This window comes from Zingiber officinale, chromosome 2A, assembly GCF_018446385.1.
Source record: "Zingiber officinale cultivar Zhangliang chromosome 2A, Zo_v1.1, whole genome shotgun sequence".
Lineage (NCBI taxonomy): Eukaryota > Viridiplantae > Streptophyta > Magnoliopsida > Zingiberales > Zingiberaceae > Zingiber > Zingiber officinale.
Window position 1 is genome coordinate 46,397,763 of NC_055988.1, and position 17,714 is coordinate 46,415,476.

A 17,714-nucleotide genomic window follows, 5' to 3' on the forward strand; every position below is an offset into this window, starting at 1 on the left:
TATCCAAATACATAGTTTATAGATTCACAAAATATGATAACTACTTCCTACATCATAAATCTAGAGATATACTCCATTACAAAGGAAATACAACCAATAGACAAGAAATAAAGCAATCTACAACTCAAAAGATAAAGAGAACAGAAGAGAAGACTTATCTTTATAGCGTCGGTCTTCTTGGATGCAATCCTTGCTCTAAAGGTGGATGGGTTAGCAAAGATGGATGATCTCGGGTTACTCCAAGGGGGAGAACCCTTTCTCAAGGAACAAGGGTGAGCCCCAAGCCAAAGATGAGTGAAAAGGGATAAAAAAAATCCTTTATATAGAGCTGGGCATGAGCCTGGCATGACCTGTGTCACGACCGTGTGGAATCTGCATGGCTAAGGTCAGCTCCGACTCTAGAAAACCCACACGGCCAAGGTTGGCTCCTTCTTTGGAAAATCCACATGGTTATATGAATTCACATGGTCGTGGCATGACCCTAGCATGGCTATGTCTCATGGAAAGACCTTTTAGACCATTTAAATGTCGTTTTCTCTGGTTGAAGTTTTCAGTAAAGTTGTAGATCTCAATGTTATCTACATTTTAGTATAAAGAAAAATCTCGTAACTCCAATCGAGCACAATGTTATGGTCATTTTACTTTCAATCTATAGTGTAGAAAATTACACATGGCCATGCCCTTTTTTAGACACGGACGTGCGAAATCCACACGGCCAGAGCATGCCAAAGACTTGATTGTCACATGGTTGTGTCTCATAGGTATGATCTAGACCTTTTGGAGGCTCTAGACTTCATTTAAGCTCTATTTTCCATCAAATTTCTTCCATAGGATCATGCACATGTCAAGGAACATGGCTAGAGTGTATTCCTTAATTAAATCTCCAATTTGAAGGTCTTTTGAAAGCTTTTTTATTCATGTATATTTCGTGTGAGCATGTTCCTTCCTTTGGCTTCACGTTTTAAGGCTTTTTTTCTCTATTTTTTCTCCAAAAACACATCCTGTCAATCACAAGTAAAGAGAAGATGTCACGCCCCGAGGGAGTCTCTGTCCGAAGAAATTTCGGCAGCACCTCCCCTGTACGGGTGACAATCTGAAGCACTTCTACAGGCATAATATACCTCAGCCACATTCGGCTGGAATCATAACAATAAAAGAAAATAAACACCACACAGTTAATATCAAATTCAGCCTCTAGCTGACACAACCACGCAGTTAAAAGTAAAGCAGCCCACTCGGCTGTACCAAAACCAAAACACAACAAAAAAACTGACAGAAACCAAATACAACCAAACACAAAACTGCTAGTCGGCTAGGCTTACACAACCAACAACATAACACCCGGAAACAAAATCAGAAAGATAGTGATATGTCTTCTGATGTGATGCGGGGACCAGCAGACAGGATGCTCCAAGCGACACCATAAATAACCTGGTACCTGAAAAGATAGTGTCCACGGGGTGAGTTCAACAACTCAGCGAATACCAATAGACATGCCTAGTAAGATATATCTAACAGCAATAAACATGGAATATAGCTTCCGAATATTATATAGGAAATATACAAAACTGAAAAGTAACCAAGGAAGCTGTACTCACCAGGAACTCCTATCCTGAACTAAAGGGTCATCAAACCGATACGCAGTATGTCTCCTGTATGCATGTCAAACAAATACATCCACCAAAATGCAGCATATAAGTGCAGCAAACACAATCAAATAAAGGCAATCAATGCATGTGATGACCGTGCACTCTAACATCACTGCTCCTTAACAGTGACCGAGTGGACGGAATGCTGTCGGAGTACTCCTGTCCTGTGACCCCAAATCATAAATGGGGGAGCTCAATGCTCTCATCTCCCGGTACACGATGACGGGGAGGAAATCTCTGCCAGCTACCACGCTGAGTCACCTGACCAACGGAGCCAAACAGAGTCCACCATCTGCCGGCTACCACGCTGCTACACTAAATGCCAGCGGAGCCAAACAGAGCGGAACTGACTGCCGGCTACCACTCTGAGTCATATGACCAACGGAGCCAAACAGCAGAACCGCCACACACCTGCCTGATATACCACTAATCCATGAGTGGGGGTGTGTGCAGTACATGTAACTGGCGATGGGCTCAACCATAGTGGAGCCGTCAATCGCACAGCATGCAATCATGATGCATGTCACTATGCATAGCAAAAACTGATCTACATAACCATATCCATATATACAAAATGGGTACTGTAAAAGCGATGGTCACATACCAAAATCTAGAGTACACAGGTCAGATAGAATATCAAAACATATGTCCCGAACATAACAATTATGGTATATCCTGATCAGCATAGAAAAATCCATATATATATATAATATGAGTACCACAGTATCAGTAGGTCAAATCCACGGATCCAGGATATAGAGGTCCTCTCTGGTATAACAACCTAGATCCTAAACATATCCCCCTTCCATAACCTATGTACCAACAATATGCACAGATCAAAGAACAAGGTCTAGGTACACGAACCATATATGACAAACAAACAGAGGTACACAAGCCCGTCATGACATAAAAACCTAAGTATCAGATAATCTAGATACACATGACTAAAACCAAAAATCCAGAACCTAGTCCTATCCTCAGTAAAACATAGCATGTCACTCTAGAAACTAAGATACTCATGGCAATAAGATACTCATGGCAACAAATCACGAGATATAAGCACAGATACATCATGGGCGACAAACCTAACATGCTATGGATATCAACAGTGACATACCAAAGGCAAACATGTTCATTGCTTGTAGTTATAAAATACTATGCATATCCAAATGACAATATCATAACAGATAAGTCAAGAGGTACCCGCCTCCAATGTAGATCGAGCTAATCAACCTTTATGTCGAAGTGCTCATCCCGAATCAACGTCCTGCAAATCACATGATTATAATTTAGCTAATTACATATGCAACAATTAGCTAAATCTCAACTCAACCTAATTAGGGAAAACCCAAATCAAACCATCCATGAATCCTTTAATCTTTCCAAGACACTCCACATTTTATAATCAATCCAATGATTATATCATTCATAAACTCTTCTATTTTTCACGATGTCAATTTAATTAACAATCCATCACAACAAGTCATGATACTAATCCCATAATCCTATAAATGATCATGTGACCTTCTACATCAACCAATCATTAAGATTTCCATCATAAATCCACACAACCAAACATCATCGTCTACAACTAACCAAACCACCTCATCTGATAATCCAACCAACAATCATTCATCCTATCCACATCACACTACTCACATCCAAATGTAGACAAGAATTAAACTTCAAAACTCACCTAAAACCAGATGAATTGATGTTGGCCCACAATTGAAGAGATGAATCTATATGCGGCTGGATTGAAGTAGCTGTAGTATTAGGGTTGTTGTCGGACAACAACGAGGAATGCTGCCGGAAACCAGATACACCACCAGGAATTTACTTAATCTGATCAAGATTGAAATCCAAGAAATTAACAAGGATAAACTGCTCACCTCACTGCTTGGAAAGAAAGAGGCTCCGACGGTGGTGGTGTCGGCTAGGGCAAAGTGGCGGCAGCCGGCGCTAGGGCACAACTCTGGATTAGGCAAGAGTTGGCCTTCTTCCCTGTCGAAGCCACGACAGAGTCGATGGCCATGATACAGAGAGGATCGACCAAATCGGGGCAGCGCCTCGCTGGATCGGAAGAAAGTCTCTACCGACGGTTGGACAACAACGCAGACAGTGGTGGTCGAAGCTGTAGTGCACGAATGCAGCGACGAGGGAAAAAGCTAGGGCTCGGATTTCTTATCCTCCCTTCACAGATGATCAAGCCATGCCGAGCAGTTGTCTGAAGAGGGGAGTAGAAGGCGTGGTTGTAGATAGGGGTAGAGAGGTTAGGATGCTCCGGCGAGCAACGGCTGGAGTAACACCGACCGATCGGGTGCGGAAAACACGTCGAGGCCGAGAGGTTGGTCAGCGATGAAGGCGGCACAGTGCTCGGGCAAAATCCGACACTAGCAGGGCTGGGCGGTAGGTGTTCGGGACTCACCGGTGTTGGACAGAGAGAGGGAACGGAGAAGAGAGCGGCTCCACACCGGCGGCGTCGGTCAACAGGCGGCGATGAAGAGGAGAGGCTCGCGATCCGGTTGGTGTCTGTGACGAGAAGGAATCGGGAAAGTGAAGAGGGGAATTAAGGAAAGGAATTAAATACCTAGGGTTAATTCAATCAAACCCAAAGTTCATTCCTTAATCAACTCCCAACTTAATTAGGATAGCAAAACAAGCTTTCTCACAACCCATTAATTGATCTCCTCAAAACGTGTCATACAGACTCCGTTTAATTCCCGAAAAATTTCTAAAAATTTCCAGAAAATTTCCTTATTATTATCTACCATTTTCCGGTATTTTACATTCTCCCCCACTAATAAAAATTTGGTCCCCAAATTTAGTTATCTATCCTCAGCAAGTAATAGCAAAAGCTAAACAGTATAAATGCTAACCGGTAAATTAAATCACATACCTCAAGTGAAAGATGGGGGTATCGAGCTCGGATAGCATCCTCGAGCTCCCAAGTAGCCTTTTCATCCGAATGATGCTGTCATCCGACTTCAACCAGCCGGATAATCTTGTTCCGCAATTGACACTCTTTCCGGTCCAGAATCCATACCGGAACTTCCTCATAAGTGATGTCAGGCTGAACTGAAACTGAGATATCTGTCAGCACACGTGTCGGGTCGGAAATATAACTCCTCAACATAGACACGTAGAACACATCGTACACGCCTACCATACAACGCTTCAACGGTGGCATTTGGATAGCCGAATGCAAACCGTTGTTGTAGACGAACTCTACCAATGGCAAATGGTCCTCTCAACTACCTCCAAATCCAGTCGACAAGATCTCAGCAAATCCTCTAGAGTATGAATGGTCCGTTCTGACTGTCCATCAGTCTACGGATGGGAAACTATACTAAAACAGAGCTCAGTGCCAAGGCTTGTTGCAAACTCTGCCAGAATCGAGACGTAACCGAGGGTCTCTATCCGAAATGATACTCAATGGGCCACCACGTAATTTGATGATCACCCGGTAATACAGATCTGCCAATCGATCCAGGGAATCAGTCCTTCGGATCGCTAAGAAGTGCGCGGATTTGGTTAATAGATCAACGATTACCCAAATCGCGTCATGACCTCGTCGTGTCCTCGGCAAACCCACCACAATGTCCATGGTAATGTGATCCCACTTCCACTCAGGAATAGGAATCCGCTGAAATAATCCGGCAGGTCTCTAGTGCTCAGCCTTCACCTGCTGACAGACAAGACATCTAGCTACAAATTCCGCGATATCTTTCTTCATACCGTTCCACCAGTAGGAACGCCTCAAATCTCGGTACATGCGGGTCCACCTGAATGGATCGCAAATCGAGAGCGATGAGTCTCATGAAGTAGCTCCTGCAAGACCAGATAAGACTGGGGTACGCATAAACTACCTCGGAAGTATATAATACCCTCCTCGTCTCGTGTGAACTCGGTCTACTGTCCGGAAGCTATCTGACTGCAAATACTGATCAAAAGCCTAGGGCTCTCGGATCCTCATCCTGATTGACGACTGAGCAACCATGGTAACCAGAATACCCTGCTTTGTCCGTCCCCGCTCCTCAAGGCACAATTCGGAGAATCCCTAAATCAAGTCTGTGACCACCACTAGGTGGCAAGCTAAAGTCCCTCTGGACTTCTTGCTAAGTGTATCAGCAACCACATTAGCTCTCCTCGGGTGATAACTAATGGTACAATCATAATCCTTCAGGAACTCCATCCATCTCCTCTGTCGGAGATTAAGTTCCTTCTACGAAAATAGATATTTGAGACTCTTATGGTCAGTGAGAATCTCAACTGTAACGTCATATAAATAATGTCGCCAAATCTTCATGGCAAAAATAATGGCGACTTGCTCCAAATCATGTACAGGGTAGTACTTCTCATGTTCCTTCAACCGACGAGAAGCATAGGAGTCTACTCTATCGTGCTGTACTAGAACAGCGCTCAAACCATGAATAGATGCGTCGGTGTAGAGGACAAATCCGTCCTCTCCAGAAGATAAAATCCAAAAATCGAAGCCGACACTAGTCTCCGCTTCAGCTCCTAGAAGCTGGTCTTGCAATCCTCAGTCCAAGTAAACTTCACGCCTTTCATGGTCACGCGTGAAAGTAGCATAGCTATGCGGAAGAAACCCTCGACGAAAGGTCTATAATATCCTGCGAGTCACAAAAGACTGCGGATCTCCTATACTAATTTCGGCTGTTCCCAACGGTAACAACCTCTATCTCTTGTGGAACCACGGTACACTCCTACTGGTGACCGTGTGTCCCAAACATCATCACAAAAGACAATCCAAATCAGCACTACTGATAATCACATATAGATATTCTCGTCGAATCATCTCTAGATCTATGTAAAGGTGGTGCACGTGACTCACCTCGGATCCGAAATAGATCACCACATCGTCAATAAAGACAATGGAAACCAATCTAAACATCCTAGGAATACCCATATCATCGAGTCCATGATAACATCTAGGCTCTGTAAACCCTAATGATAAAACCAAAATACATAATGTCCGTATCACAGACATTCTTAACCATAAGATCCTCAACAATAAATTGATCTGCTCACCAACGATATATAATCACCAAGGAATAGATCCTCTAGTGTGAGAGCAACGCTCCATCACACACAATACCACATATGTGGGAGCAACGCTCTACCACAAGAAATCCTCAATATGTAGGAGTAACACTTCACTACAAATAATTCGTAACATATATCTACAATAAATATGGGAGCAATGCTCCACTACAAGCAATCCGCAATATGTGGGAGCAACGCTCCACCACAGAACAATCCCTAAATATGTGGGAGCTACGCTCTACCACAACAATCCAGAATATGTGGGAGCTACGCTCTACCACAAACGATCCATAACATGTGGGAGCTACGCTCTACCACAACAATACATAAGTGCCCAAAGCACCTAACTATCTAGCTAGAGACCACACGAGATCTCTCTACCACAGATCACTGTGGGTAGCCTAGGGTATAACCACCCAGTAAGTAAATCAAATCCATAGTCAACTCTATCATCCTCCTAGTGGGTCGGTCACCCACTAATGGGAGAATTAATTGACAGGTAAAACAACCAATATCATAATGTAGACATTTAATACCATACATCTTACACACGTGCACACAAAACATATGTATGATCGCCATAATCCTCCAATTAGTACACACCAAAAATACTCACAACACAGGTAAATAAACCAGTGTGATACCTCCAATATTACAAACCGAACCCGTGTGCATACATCATCATAGGTATAATCATCAATACACCTCAAACAACACTCACATGACATATAAACACCTATGCCAAGAGTATAATCAACATCAACTTCCCATAAAGCATACTAAACCCAGGTGCACACACATATCAAACATAAGCAACAAGATACCTCAGATACCACACCAAACACATCTGCACATATCATAATTCAGATTAAATCGATAGGATATCTCTAATAAAACACTCAGACCACTCGGGTATAATCTACTAGAAACCCATAACAATCATATCTGGAAAAGTATGCACCCACTACATGCATTTAGACCGTCCATCAAAACGCTCCTACATCCCGGTAATAATCATATGTACACACTACATAGATATGCAGAATCAGCATATTTAATCCAATCAACTTGATATTCCTTATTCTACCTTCTAGGTTATCAAACTAGGTACATACAGTAAAAAATTAAAGTACCCCAAGGAATATAATACAACGATCCTCTATAGACTGACTAAGCCGACAATGGTATATGGCTAATTCAGTCCTTTCCACGTCAGTACAAAACATGTACTCAAATATGCTCTAGATACATCACTAAGCACAGAAAACATAAAGGTTCGAACCTCTAGAAATAGAGTATGACAATCCTCTACTGATCAACCAACAACACTAAATCATTCATCTTTCAACTGATGAAGATTACATTAATCATCTTCAAGCAACTATGGTAAATCAAACTTCTAATGATCAATCTAACAAGAGTAGATCAACTATCCACTAATAAAATTAATTAAGATAAAATGATATACTACTGGCTAAGTCAAAATGAATATGTAGACACTATCCACTACACAGCTAATAATAACAGATGCTGGTATGTGCCTCGATCTTCTAATCAACTCATCATAACAGAAGTAAATGTAAAATCACCAAAGCCTATAATCCTTAATCTCTATTAAGGTCAATCAAGATCAGTGGCTAACTCATCACATGTAATATACGCTACAACAACCAGACATGTACTAATAAAGTATACTACTACAGGTGATAAACTGTAATAGTCAACAGGGTATATACTAACAGAAAGGTAAGATAACAGTATATACCAACATACCTCCTATAGCTTGGAGATGTCCTGCTGCTGCTAGGTCCCAAAATCCGAAAAGTCACATCGAGAAGACCAAATCACAAAATCCGAAACACAGGGAAATAAGACTCGTAAGCCGATCTCTGATACCAAATAAATTGGTAGCAGATAAATCTCGAAAATCCAAAACACATAGCAAGTATCGTATACCTGCTCTGATACCACTAAATTGTCACGCCCCGAGGGAGTCTCTGTCCGAAGAAATTTCGACAGCACCTCCCCTGTACGGGTGACAATCTGAAGCACTTCTACAGGCATAATATACCTCAGCCACATGCGGCTGGAATCATAACAATAAAAGAAAATAAACACCACACAGTTAATAACAAATTCAGCCTCTGGCTGACACAACCACGCAGTTAAAAGTAAAGCAGCCCACTCGGCTATACCAAAATCAAAACACAACAAAAAAACTGACAGAAACCAAATACAACCAAACACAAAACTGCTAGCCGGCTAGCTTACACAACCAACAACATAACACCCGGAAACAAAATCAGATAGATAGCGATATGTCTTCTGATGTGACGCGGGGACCAGCAGACAGGATGCTCCAAGCGACACCATAAATAACCTGGTACCTGAAAAGATAGTGTCCACGGGGGTGAGTTCAACAACTCAGCGAATACCAATAGACATGCCTAGTAAGATATATCTAACAGCAATAAACATGGAATACAGCTTCCGAATAATATATAGGAAATATACAAAACTGAAAAGTAACCAAGGAAGCTGTATTCACCAGGAACTCCTATCCTGAACTAAAGGGTCATCAAACTGATACGCAGTATGTCTCCTGTATGCATGTCAAACAAATACATCCACTAAAATGCAGCATATAAGTGCAGCAAACACAATCAAATAAAGGCAATCAATGCATGTGATGACCGTGCACTCTAACATCACTGCTCCTAAATAGTGACCGAGTGGACGGAATGCTGTCGGAGTACTCCTGTTCTGTGACCCCAAATCATAAATGGGGGAGCTCAATGCTCTCATCTCCTGGTACACGATGACGGGGAGGAAATCTCTGCCGGCTACCACGCTGAGTCACCTGACCAACGGAGCCAAACAGAGTCCACCATCTGCCGGCTACCACGTTGCTACACTAAATGCCAGCGGAGCCAAACAGAGCGGAACTGACTGCCGGCTACCACGCTGAGTCATATGACCAACGGAGCCAAACAGCAGAACCGCCACACACCTGCCTGATATACCACTAATCCATGAGTGGGGGTGTGTGCAGTACATGTAAGTGGCGATGAGCTCAACCATAGTGGAGCCGACAATCGCATAGCATGCAATCATGATGCATGTCACTATGCATAGCAAAAACTGATCCACATAACCATATCCATATATACAAAATGGGTACTGTAAAAGCGATGGTCACATACCAAAATCTAGAGTACACAGGGCAGATAGAATATCAAAACATATGTTCCGAACATTACAAGTATGGTATATCCTGATCAGCATAGAAAAATCCATATATATATAATATGGGTACCACAGTATCAGTAGGTCAAATCCACAGATCCAGGATATACAGGTCCTCTCTGTTATAACAACCTAGATCCTAAACATATTCCCCTTCCATAACCTATGTACCAACAATATGAACAGATCAAAGAACAAGGTCTAGGTACACGAACCATATATGACAAACAAACAGAGGTACACAAGCCCGTCATGGCATAAAAACCTAAGTATCAGATAATCTAGATACACATGACTAAAACCAAAAATCCAGAACCTAGTCCTATCCTCAGTAAAACATAGCATGTCACTCTAAAAACTAAGATACTCATGGCAATAAGATACTCATGGCAACAAATCACGAGATATAAGCACGGATACATCATGGGCGACAAACCTAACATGCTATGGATATCAACAGTGACATACCAAAGGCAAACATGTTCATTGCTTGTAGTTATAAAATACTATGCATATCCAAATGACAATATCATAACAGATAAGTCAAGAGGTACCCGCCTCCAATGTAGATCGAGCTAATCAACCTTTATGTCGAAGTGCTCGTCCCGAATCAACGTCCTGCAAATCACATGATTATAATTTAGCTAATTACATATGCAACAATTAGCTAAATCTCAACTCAATCTAATTAGGGAAAACCCAAATCAAACCATCCATGAATCCTTTAATCTTTCCAAGACACTCCACATTTTATAATCAATCCAATGATTATATCATTCATAAACTCTTCTATTTTTCACGATGTCAATTTAATTAACAATCCATCACAACAAATCATGATACTAATCCCATAATCCTATAAATGATCATGTGACCTTCTACATCAACCAATCATTAAGATTTCCATCATAAATCCACACAACCAAACATCATCATCTACAACTAACCAAACCACCTCATCTGATAATCCAACCAACAATCATTCATCCTATCCACATCACACTACTCACATCCAAATGTAAACAAGAATTAAACTTCAAAACTCACCTAAAACCAGATGAATTGATGTTGGCCCACAATTGAAGAGATGAATCTGTATGCGGCTGGATTGAAGTAGCTGTAGTATTAGGGTTGTTGTCGAACAACAACGAGGAATGCTGCCGGAAACCAAATACACCACCAGGAATTTACTTAATCTGATCAAGATTGAAATCCAAGAAATTAACAAGGATAAACTGCTCACCTCACTGCTTGGAAAGAAAGAGGCTCCGACGGTGGTGGTGTCGGCTAGGGCAAAGTGGCGGCAGCCGGCGCTAGGGCACAACTCTGGATTAGGCAAGAGTTGGCCTTCTTCCCTGTCGAAGCCACAACAGAGTCGATGGCCATGATACAGAGAGGATCGACCAAATCGGGGCAGCGTCTCGCTGGATCTGGAGAAAGTCTCGACCGACGGTTGGACAACAACGCAGACAGTGGTGGTCGAAGCTGTAGTGCATGAATGCAGCGACGAGGGAAAAAGCTAGGGCTCGGATTTCTTTTCCTCCCTTCGCAGATGATCAAGCCATGCCGAGCAGTTGTCTGAAGAGGGGAGTAGAAGGCGTGGTTGTAGATAGGGGTAGAGAGGTTAGGATGCTCCGGCGAGCAACGGCTGGAGTAACACCGACCGATCGGGTGCGGAAAACACGTCGAGGCCGAGAGGTTGGTCAGCGATGAAGGCGACACAGTGCTCGGGCAAAATCCGACACTAGCAGGGCTGGGCGGTAGGTGTTCGGGACTCACCGGTGTTGGACAGAGAGAGGGAACGGAGAAGAGAGCGGCTCCACACCGGCGGCGTCGGTCAACAGGCGGCGATGAAGAGGAGAGGCTCGCGATCCAGTTGGTGTCTGTGACGAGAAGGAATCGGGAAAGTGAAGAGGGGAATTAAGGAAAGGAATTAAATACCTAGGGTTAATTCAATCAAACCCAAAGTTCATTCCTTAATCAACTCCCAACTTAATTAGGATAGCAAAACAGGCTTTCTCACAACCCATTAATTGATCTCCTCAAAACGTGTCATACAGACTCCGTTTAATTCCCGAAAAATTTCTAAAAATTTCCAAAAAATTCCCTTATTATTATCTACCATTTTCCGGTATTTTACAGTAGATCTCTAAATAAAAGGAGTAGAAATACGATATTATAATGAAATAGAGTGCAATAAACATAGATTATGCCCATGAAATACAAGTAGATGTGCATTAAAGTATGCATAAAAGTGTATATAATCTATGCACATCATACCCCTAGACTTAAAACTTTCTTTATCCTCAAGCAAAAACTACAATCTAGACTGTTGTGGCTAAATAGTGTATCGTAATCTCTAGCAAATTAGTCTATTCCTATCAAATGATTTTATTGGTAAGCAAGATACAAAAGTTATTTGAGTATGACCTAAGAAATAATTCTCCATGCTTAATGCAATAGCGGCCTAAATTTGTCAAGTATCAATCCCTAAGCCTAGTCAAGTTATCATAAACCTGTGTTCCTTATGTTATGACAATAAGGAACAAAAGTATATGGGTGTGCAACTACCTTGGAAAAATTGAAATCCCTACATTTGCATTTGTATTAGTGCTTCACCTTTAAAGAACTAAAAAATAGCAGAGAAAACATTTGAATAAGGGATATAAAAATAGTTGTCATAAGTGAAAATTAACAATTTATCCCCTTAAGATCGAGTTAGATTATTGGAAAAATAACCGTTATGTTTCTCTTGATTATGAGTAACCCTTTGAGACCTTGTATATTTTGAAACTTACGAACCAAGCATATGGCAAGTAAGTGCCTATCGTTGGGAGCATAAGAAATACGATCTTATGACGACTTGACTAGGCTTTAGGGATTGAAACTTGATAAATGTAGGTCACTATTACACTAAGTACGGAGAACTATTTCTTAGATCATACTCGAACAACTTTTGTATCTTGCTCACCAATGATATCATTTGATAGGATTAGACTGATTTGCTAGAGATTATGATACACTATTCAACTACAAGAGTTTAGATTGTAGTTTTTGCTTGAGGATAAAGAAAGGTTTAAGTCTAGGAGTGTGATCTGCGTAGATTATGTATATTTTTAGGCATTCTTTGATCCACATCTACTTGTATTTTATGCATATAATCTATATTTATTGAAGTATATTTCATTATTATGTCATACTTCCATACTATTTATTCAGAGATATGCTCTTTTCTTGTTTTGATTGGCAGGACGTAATTTGGAGTGAAAATAGAGTGGAAAGGCACATTGGAGCAACTCCGAAAGAAGACCAATAAATTAGCCATGCCCCCTGGAATGACCATGTGCCTCCACCCATGACACCCATAAGCAGACCATGCCCTATAGGCATGACTGTTCACCAGAGAGCAGCCATGGGCAAGCTGTACCATGCCATTTATCCAGAGCTAAACCGTTGTCCAGTCATGCCAAATGGCATAACTGTGCCATACTGCCTAAGTTGATCTAGAGAGGGGTTGTGCATTTTGTTACAGTCATGCCTCTCCATGTTGTGTGCCGTGGAGTTAGGGTTGTGTTGTGCAAAAATTGGGCCATGTTGAATCCTAGGTAGATTACAGACCAAAAGTAAAATGGTCATAATTTTGTGCTTGGATGGAGTTATGGGATATTCTTCATACCAAAATATAGATAACTTCAAGATCTATAACTTGTATTTAGAGGAAATAGCAAGAAAACGTGTTATAGCTGTGCTAAAAGGCACGAGCATGCCTCCCAACCATAGTCGCATTATATCCTCCACCAAGATTGCAAACCAAACTTTGAACCACCACAACATTTAGCTCAGTTTGAGACACAACTTGATGAAAATATCAGAATGTATATAATTTTAAGAGCTATAACATTGGTTTAGAGTGAAACACGAGAAATTGAGTTTAAGGGGTAAAAAATGTATTTTGGCGAGGCCCTATAAACCTAACAGATCTAGATAGTTTAGAGGAGGTATAAAAGGATCAAGAAACACATTCTTTGACTCATCTTAGATTTGAAACTTCACCCATTTCCTTGGGGAGGAGTTATCCCCTTTGGAGGAAACATTAGACCTCTTATTCTTCATGATCCGTTCAACTCCGGAGCAAGGCAATGATGTGCGTAGATTGTATAGACTTGTTTAGCATGTTTTGACGCACATTCACATATTTTGCACATGCTTTGTCTATGTATTTTTATAGACATAGAATGCACATTCACATTCTATGTATTTTGCACATCCTTTTAGCATATTTAATCTTTTTGTTTGGAGATATGCTTTTGTGCATTTTCTGTACACAGGAGTCGAAATTGGTGAAGGTTTTGTGTTAAGGCCAAATTCACAAGTGAAGCAAAGGAGGAAGGCACCATTCTTGTACCTCACACGACCCTACCATGGGGGGTTGCCCAGGTCGTGTGGAGTTCCTTGGCCATGTGGATGTAGCAGAGATGGAAGTTGCCATGGCCGTGTGAACCTCACACGGCTGTATAAAGATTTGAAGCCAGATGGAGCCCTGGTCGTGTACACCACACGACCATGTGAGATTTCTAGAGACCAGGAAGGCCCTGGCCGTGTACATCACACGGTCGTGCAAGATTTCCAGTGAGCTAGAGGGCCTTGGCCGTGTACACCACATGGCTGTGCCAGGTTTCTAAAGGCGGAGCCAGTGCAGACCGTGTAGATCTACACGGCCGTGCAAGGGGAGCATTGGCAGAAGCAATCCATGGACGTGTACCACACACGACCGTGTAAGGTTGGTAGAGAAGGGAATGGCTCTGGCCGTGTGAACCTCACACGGCCGTGCCTCGGGGCTGTGTGGTGGCCGAACCTCACCTCTATATAAAGATTTCTTCAAGATTTGAAGGGGGATCTTCTCCCTTTTGGGGGAAATTCAAGATTTGGGCGTTCCTCCACCTTCTTGGAGGGATTTTCGACGATTCTAAGGGCGAATCTTCAACGTTTTGACTCCAGGGAGCGAGGATTGGATCCGAAGATGATTCTTCATCATAGATAAGCTTTTCTTCCCTTTCTTTCTTGAATTTGGGGATCAAGATGTTTATCTTTTCTTCTTCTTTTGGATTCTTTCCTTGTTCCATTGACTAGATCTCTTGTTCTAGGATGGAGGGAGTATTTGTAATGGAGATTTGATGTAAACTCTTGTGGATTTGCCAACATTTCTATTTCTATGATTTTGCCCTGTTTGTATCTATTCTTTCTTGTATGGACTGTTGTGATTACGGCTTAATTACCATGCTTGATTGAATGTTTGAATATCTTGTGGATCTTGTAGAGGTAATTCCTCATTCGATTTTTCGAGGGACGTTTATGACAGGAACATGCCCATGTAAGGAGGTTTGATGGGTAATCTTGAAGTGGAAATTAGGTATTTCAAGAGGGTAGGATAGATTGTATGCATTAACCTTTATATCTAATGATGTTGAGAAGTAGTGATTTCTATATTGATTTTTCGAGGGACGCACGTGATAGGCAAGCCCGTGTAAGGCCAATGTAGGGTTCATTTCTAATTGATCGCATTAGATATATTTCAGTCTTAGGCCGGTTGTCTATTGCAAGAGGGAACCGATAACCTTCTACAAATGATGGACAATCGAGAAATAAGATTTGGTAGATCATTACATTGAATAACATTACAAAGAAACCAAAACTCCTAGAACATACCTTTATCATTGCCCTTATTCTTGTTTCTTATTCTTTTATTTCTTTGTTTACCTTTCATAGTTATGCTTAGACTTTGTAAATCAATTGATTGGCTGTTTAGCTAACTCACTTTGAGACATCTTTAGTGCTTATTCCAGTCCCCGTGTATTCGATATCTTTTATTATTACTTATGACATATCCGTACACTTGCAGAGGTCAACAAGTTTTTGGCGCCGTTGCCAGGGACTGCGCTATAACATTAGGGATTTTCAATTAAGTTAGACTAGACATAACTTCTCTTTTCATTTGCATAGTTGTAATCTAACTTTTAGAATTATGTTTTCATAAGTTTTTTCCTTTCGTGTATAACATTCTTGTCAATTCCTTTTGTTGTAACTCTAATTCTGCATTTTGATTCTAACATTCTAGTCTAACTTCTCTCTGTTTTTCTCTTGATTTAGTTTCTTTCTTTCTTTTTCTTTTATACATATCTTCCTATCTTGTTCTTGTGTATGCGAATATCTAACTTTGTAGGACAACTTCTTCCTCTTGATCCCGAGATAGACAGAACATTTCATAGAAAAAAAATTCTGCAAAGACAACAAGAAGAACAAGAACATTCTATCATGGTGAATAGACCACTAAAGGATTATGCAGCACCTTATGCTAGGGGTTTTCGATCTAGTATTTTAAGGACTTCAGTTGAAGCAAACAATTTTGAGATCAAACCTGCAATTATATCTATGGTGCAGCAAAATCAGTTTGGTGGAGGACCGCATGAAGACCTAAATCAACACTTGGAAGTCTTCTATGAAATATGCGGCACAATGAAAATGAATGGTGTTCTTTCAGAGGAAGTGCACCTACTATTATTTGGGTTTTCTTTAAGAGATAGAGCCAAGCAATGGACAAATTCTTTGGCTCCAAATAGCATCACCACATGGGAGCAATGTGAGCAACAATTCCTCGATAAATTCTATCCTCCAAGTAAAACAGCTCATATGAGAAATCTTATTGCAAGCTTCAAGCAAGCAGACTCTGAATCTTTATTTGAAGCTTGGGATAGATACAATAGTATGCTCAGACAATGCCCACACCATGGTTTGGAAAGGTGGTTAGTGCTATATACATTTTATAACGACATTAATTATCTTACAAAAGTGTCCCTTAATTCAGCTGTTGGAGGGGCACTTATGAATAAGAGCTTGGATGAAGCCGAGGAGATAATTGAAAGTGTAGCACAAAACCACCATCAATGGGCTAATGAAAGAAGTGGTGGCTATTCTTGTATGAACCCAACAACAAAAGCATCAGGAAAATTTGATGTTGATGTAGTGACCTTATTGGCTGTAAAATTGGATGCTCTTACAAAAAGGTTTGAGAATATGGGAGCTATTTCAAATACGGTCAATGCCGTTGTTTCTTCTTGTGAAGTATGTGGAAGTTTTGAACATTCAAATGACTCATGTCCATTAGGAGCTATCACTGCACAAATCAATCAATTAGAGCAATGTGATGCAATCATGGGTTTCAATCAAAGGCAGAACAACCCATACTCAAATACCTACAACCCTAGATGGAAAAGTTATCCTAATTTTTCCTATAGAAATAATCAAGATCAAGGACCATCTATGGGGGCAAGACCTAATTTTCAGTCCGGGCAGTAGAATTTTCAGCAACAATCTTCTCAAGGCTTTCCTATGTCTAAAATTGAAAAGATGTTTGAAGAAATTATGTCCACTCAGAATGAAATGAAACAAGACATTTTAAATCTTACTCAGAGAATGGATAATTCTGACAGACATCAAAAGATTTTGGAAAGTCAGATTGCCTAACTAGCTTCCTCATCTTCTAGAGCACCAGGACAATTAGCTGGCAAGCCTGATGTCAATTCTATGGATCACTGCAATAGAATTGAGCTTAGGAGCGGACGGACCTTGGGAGATCCCCAAGTGACTACTCCAAAAGGGATGCACACTGAAGAAGAGCTCTCTCCTCCAACACTAAATCAGATTCAAGATAATGAGGAGAATACCACTAAGTTTGAAGAGACTCTTCCACTTAAC

General features: G+C 41.1%; 1 non-coding gene across 1 annotated transcript; it reads right to left on the reverse strand.

Annotated features, from left to right (window-relative positions):
- Nucleotides 1-16,647: 16,647 nt before the first annotated feature.
- On the reverse strand, nucleotides 16,648-16,753 carry LOC122044746. The gene has a single exon (XR_006129758.1). It is a non-coding gene; the product is annotated as a small nucleolar RNA R71 (small nucleolar RNA).
- Between the last annotated feature and the right edge of the window lie 961 nt (nucleotides 16,754-17,714).